At 38.4% G+C, this 6,573-nt stretch overlaps 1 pseudogene; it reads left to right on the top strand.

Annotated features, from left to right (window-relative positions):
* The first annotated feature begins 206 nt into the window (after positions 1-206).
* On the top strand, positions 207-709 carry LOC122685217 (annotated as a pseudogene).
* Positions 710-6,573: the final 5,864 nt, after the last annotated feature.

Below are 6,573 nucleotides of genomic sequence, written 5' to 3'. Positions count from 1 at the left end.
TCCATCCATGGAATTTTCCAGGCAAGAGTACTGGAGTAGGTTGCCCCGTTTCCTTCTCCAGGGGATCTTCCTGACCCAGGGATCAAACCCAGGTCTCCTGCATTGCAGGCAGACGCTTTACCATCTGAGCCACCAGGAATCCCCCCTGGAAACAGAAGGAAGTGTCCAGGTCCAGGAGGGCGGGGTTTGCCGCACCCCAGGTCGCCATGACAACCGAGCCCCACACTGCTGAGCCTCTGTGTAAAGATTGTCACTTTACTTGCTGGTCCAAGGCGGATGTGAAAGAAAGCCAGGGGAGGCCCAATGCATACAACAGCACTGGAACCGAATATGTGTCATCACCTTGCAGGGTCTCACCCAGTTCTTCAATGTGGATAAACAATGAAAAGCATTTCTTATCAAATCTGTGCAAACTTCAAAACAAAGCCTGGGAAATTTAAGCCATAGGCACAGTTTCTAACAGAACTGGCACCTCTTTGTCAGATTTACTGCTCAGATGAAGAAGAATATACCATATCTAACTGTGTTAGAGTTGGTGGAAGTGAGGGAAAATGTTCTCCATAAACCACCTATTCTTCAAGAGAAGCCATCAACTGAAGGCTACTTTTCAATTGTGTTGCCCAAAGTTGAAGACAGTAAAAGCATAACAGAAGGGTTACTGACACAAAAGCAGTATGAAGTCATCAAAGCCACAGCATCTACCTCATGAGGGGCGAGGACTGAGGTGGAGTAAAAAGCCTCCTCATCCTAACCTGGCCTAGCAGTCAGTGCGCTAAGGGAGAACAGCATGGGTGAAGCATTCTTCACACCCGACCATTTGCAGGGAGACCCGCTCTTAAAAGCTAACCTAGTTTTCCTTCTTTGTCTTACATAACAAGCCTTGATTCCACTTTGTCTTCAACCTCCCAGATCTGTTCTCTTGCTTTACTCTGACAACTGGCAAGTGAGAGATGTTTTTCTGATTATAAATGGAAAAAAAAAATGCATGTTGAGGAAAATTTGAAAAGACAGAAAGTAAAAATAATTTACCCATCATCCACTAGTAATTTACCCACTAGTAGATAATTTACCCACTAGTAAATACTACCTTTTGAACAAAGCAACAACAAAAAGTTGGAATCAGGATGAAATAATAAAACACTTGTTATCACTAAAAGATATACATATGCATATATGTGTGTATATATATACATAATATGCATATATATATACATATATATCAAAGCAAACCAAAGTAAAAATATGATGATTGCTTTCCTACTTTTAAATTTCACTTAATTTTCTTAGAAAAGCTTTATACATTTAGATTTTTCCCAGAAACAGGTTTGTTTAGTGCTGGGAAATTGATTAATACATTAATTGATTGATTAAGTTATCTATCAAATAATTTTTAAAAGTTTCAAAGTTGTGGAGTATTTAACCTTGATACTTACCTATGTTATTAACATTTTCCCATTGTGATTCATTTCAGCACATGCTTGACATTTTCAAATGAACTGTTAGTTTTATAAATCCTGAAATATTATCTTGAGTTTATCTTTTCCTTGCCTACATAACCTTGCAAATTTTTTAGGAAGTTACTTTTTAAAATTGTACTGTAGTTTTTTTTGTTTTTTTTTAATAGTCTCAGTGCTACTGCTCATGAATTATTCAGGTGAAAATTTTATGCTTTAAAGATGTGTAAATTTAAATCTGAATATTTCTTGGCTTCAAAAACACAAGAACAAATTTCATATAGTTAATGCATCATTTATCACTCATCTATGTTACTGGCCTAAGTATAAATGTGTGACTAAAAAACAAATTATCCCCTTTATTTCAATAAAATAAGTATACTTCTAATACTTTAAATGTAAAGTAATATATCATTGGATTCTATTAAAATGTTAAACTGTTTATGACATTAATAAAAGATCTCTATCAATTTTCCATTTTGTCACCAATCCTATCAATTTCAGCTTTGCAACTGTTTCAAATTCGTCTCTCATGTTTATCAGTGTCAACATCCTACTTCAGATGTTCATCTTTTATTTCATCTGCTAAAATAACCTCTAAATTAGCTCTGTTTATGTATATACCACACTGCTGCAACTTTCCTATTAAATAATGTTGGATAGTACACTTTCATTCTTTAAAAATGCTGTGTTACCTAAAGGATAAGTTAAAATCCCTTGAATGACACTTACAGAGTTTATAATGTAGATTCGTCTATTATAATATTTATTTTTTTTGACAAACATATGTGTTCTGCTATCCTCCCATTTCTGTGTGTGTGTGTGTGTGTGTGTGTACAAGCATAAACACATGCAGAACACCTATCTATACAATCATGTAACCACACTGACCCCATTACATACATTTCCTTACTGTTTGATCACAGGACCTTTAGAACTACAGAGATGATAACTACTACTCAATAAAGAGTATTGTGATAAATTGTTACTTATCTTAGAGGAGGATATAATATAAATCTTTTCTGTTACAGGTTGGATTCAAGAGGCAGAAGTGAATGTTGGTACCAATTAAGGGCTGCTGGGATCAACACCAGTAGAAGGTCAGGTAAAGAAATCGAATTGACTATACAGAGTAGATGAGCTCTGATAGGGTTTGAATAATGACCCCTCAAAATGTCAGATTGGTTAAGTAGAGTAGAGGAGAACAGGATATTTCCTACGTCTACATTCACCTGCCATTAGATGCAGGCTGCTGCCAGGAAAAGCAGCAGTCTTTGTCAAGGCAACAGTCTTCAGTTGCAATAATTCCTAAAGTTCAATAGCAACTGAGAACTACCTGTTGCAGCACTTCTAGCAGCTGAGGGAATAAACTCTTCAATCCTTAAGTGTGTCTGTGCTATGCTCAGTCTTGTCCAGTTCTTTGTGACTATATGGATGGTAGCCTGCCAGGCTCCTCTGCCCATGGACTTTTCCAGGCAAGAACACTGCAGTGGGTTGCCGTTTCCTTTTCCAGTGGATCTTTCTCACAGTTGGGTAGGTTTTCTGAAATTAAAATCTGGCTATATTACTCCCTTGCCTAAAATGCTTAAATGGTATCCTATCATCTACAAATAAAGCCCTAAATTCCTTACAGTAACCCCAATTTTCCTTCCTGATATCACACTGATTATCTTTCCAGGTAAACACAACCACTCCCACATAGTATTTGGTGTTCTGCCAAATACCCCATACCAAGATTATTCTACATTTCTTTTTCCCTTTGTTTTTTCCTATAGATATGCCCTTTCCCCCTCTTTGTCTGACAAACTTAAAATAATTCCTCTAAATCCTGGGTCTGTTTTTGTCAACCTGTCACTCACTTCCTTAAACGTGGTACATACTTCATAAGTTATCTATTTACTATGTCAGAGCTCCTGGAGAATATAAACTTGCTGTATTTTAATCTCTTAATTTTTATTCAGAGTATATGACACATGTTAGGCTATCAAATTTTGATATATTTAATAAACAAGTAGATTTAATAATAAATTGTAAAATTACTTTCATATAAAATGAATATATTTTAGTACTTTCAAATGATTGTATACCAAATGAATTAGCTGTTGTTGATATGCATCACATTATTGCTTCTATATAAAATTGCCTATCAGGTACATGTTGGGATAGAAAACATCCTTAGCAGATAGAGATAGAATTTCCTTCTGTGTCAGAGGACAGGTTCATCACTAGACAAGGATAATAAATGTATTGTATTCCTCTCACTCTAGGGCATATATCAGGCAGATTTTCTGACAATACTTTAAGATTCAGTTCAGTTCACTTCAGTTCAGTCACTCAGTCGTGTCTGACTCTTTGCAACCCCATGAATCACAGCATGCCAGGCCTCCCTGTCCATCACCAACTCCCGGAGTTTACTCAAACTGATGTCCATCGAGTAGGTAATGCGATCCAGCCATCTCATCCTTTGTCATCCCCTTCTCCTCCTGCCCCCAATCCCTCCTAACATCAGGGTCTTTTCCAATGAGTCAACTCTTGGCATCAGGTGGCAAAGTAGTTGAGTTTCAGCTTCAGCATCAGTCCTTCCAATGAACACCAAGGACTGACCTCCTTTAGGATGGACTGGTTGGATCTCCTTGCAGTCCAAGTGACTTTCAAAAGTCTTCTCCAACACAACAGTTCAAAAGCACCAATTCTTTTGTGCTCAGCCTTCTTCACAGTCCAACTCTCACATCCATACATGACCACTGGAAAAACCATAGCCTTGACTAGGCGGACCTTTGTTGGCAAAGTAATGTCTATTTTTTAATATGCTACTAGGTTGTTCATAACTTTCCTTCCAAGGATTAAGCATCTATTAACTTCATGGCTGCAATCACCGTCTGCAGTGATTTTGGAGCCCCAAAAAATAAAGTCTGGCACTGTTTCCACTACTTCTCATCTATTTCACATAAAGTGATGGGACTGGATGACATGGTCTTAGTTTTCTGTATATTGAGCTTTAAGCCAAATTTTTTACTCTCCTCTTTCACTTTAATCAGGAGATTTTTAGTTCCTCTTCACTTTCTGCCATAAGGGTGGTGTCATCTGCATATCTGAGGTTATTGATATTTCTCCCGGCAAGCTTGGTTCCAGTTTCTGCTTCTTCCAGCCCAAGGTGTCTCAGGATGTACTCTGCATATAGGTTAAATAAGCAGGGTGACAATATATAGTCTTGACATATTCCTTTTCCTATTTGGGACCAGTCTGTTGTTCCATGTCCAGTTCTAATCGTTGCTTCCTGACCTGCATATAGGTTTCTCAAGAGGCGGGTCTGGTGCTCTGGTATTTCCATATCTTTCAGGAATTTCCACAGTTTATTGTGATCCATACAGTCAAAGGTTTTGGCACAGTCAATAAAACAGAAATAGATTTTTTTTTTTTAAATGAAACTCTCTTTCCAATGATCCAGCAAATGTTGGCAATTTGATTGCTGGTTCCTCTGCCTTTTCTAAAACCAGCTTGAACATCTGGAAGTTCGTGGTTCATGTATTGCCGAATCCCGGCTTGGAGAATTTTGAGCATTACTTTACTAGCAAGTGAGATGAGCACAATTGTGTGGTAGTTTGAGAATTCTTTGGCATTGCCTTTCTTTGAGATTGGAATGAAAACTGATCTTTTCCAGTCCTGTGGCCACTGCTGAGTTTTCCAAATTTGCTGGCATATTGAGTGCAGCACTTTCACAACATCATCTTTTAGGATTTGAAATAGCTCAGCTGGAATTCCATCACCTCCACTACTTTTGTTCATAGTGATACTTTCTAAGGCCCACTTGACTTCACATTCCAGGATGTCTGACTCTAGGTGAGTGATCACACCATCGTGATTATCTGGATCATGAAGATCTTTTTTGTACACTTCTTCTGTGTATTCTTGCCACATCTTCTTAATATCTTCTGTTTCTGTTAGTTCCATACCATTTCTGTCCTTTATTGACCCCATCTTTGCATGAAATGTTCCCTTGGTATCTCTAATTTTCTTGAAGAGATGTCTAATCTTGCCCATTCTGTTGTTTTCCTCTATTTCTTTGCATTGATTGCTGAGGAATGCTTTCTTATTTCTCCTGGTTATTCTTTGGAACTCTGCATTCAAATGGGAATATCTTTCCTTTTCTCTTTTGCTTTTCACTTCTCTTCTTTTCACAGCTATTTGTAAGACCTCCTCAGACAGCCATTTTGCTTTTTTGCATTTCTTTTCCATGGGGATGGTCTTGATCCCTGTCTCCTGTACAATGTCACAAACCTCCATCTATAGTTCATCAGGCACTCTGTCAGATCTAGTCCCTTAAATCAAATTCTCACATCCACTGTATAGTCATAAAGGATTTGATTTAGGTCACACCTGAATGGTCTAGTGGTTATCCCTACTCTCTTCAGTTTAAGTCTGAATTTGACAATAAGGAGTTCATGATCTGAGCCACAGTCAGCTCCCAGTCTTGTTTTTGCTAACTGTATAGAGCTTCTCCATCTTTGGCTGCAAAGAATATAATCAATCTGATTTCGGTGTTGACCATCTGGTGATGTCCATGTGTAGAGTCTTCTCTTGTGTTGTTGGAAGAGGGTGTTTGCTATGACCAGTGTGTCCTCTTGGCAAAACTCTATTAGCATTTGCCCTGCTTCATTCTGTACTCCAAGGCCAAACTTGCCTGTTACTCCAGGTGTTTCTTGACTTCCTGCTTTTGCATTCCAGTCCCCTATAATGAAAAGGATTTTTTTGGTGTTAATTCTAAAAGGTCTTGTAGGTCTTCATAGAACCATTCAACTTCAGCTTCTTTAACGTTACTGGTTGGGGCATGTGCTTGGATTACCGTGATATTGAATGGTTTGCCTTGGAAATGAACAGAGATTATTCTGTCATTTTTGAGATTGCATCCCAGTATTGCATTTCAGACTCTTTTGTTGACTATGATGGCTACTCCATTTCTTCTAAGGGATTCCTGCCCACAGTAGTAGATTCAATGGTCATCTGAGGTAAACTCACCCTTTCCAGTCTTAGGAGCGGTGGCTGCATGGGTGTAGGAGGACTGAGAGGAGTTACTCCACGTTCAAGGTGAGGAGGGGCGGCCATGAGGAGATACCCCTCG

The sequence above is a fragment of the Cervus elaphus genome, chromosome 28 (assembly GCF_910594005.1).
Source record: "Cervus elaphus chromosome 28, mCerEla1.1, whole genome shotgun sequence".
Classification (NCBI taxonomy): Eukaryota; Metazoa; Chordata; class Mammalia; order Artiodactyla; family Cervidae; genus Cervus; species Cervus elaphus.
This window is presented reverse-complemented; position numbering and strand designations above follow the sequence as displayed.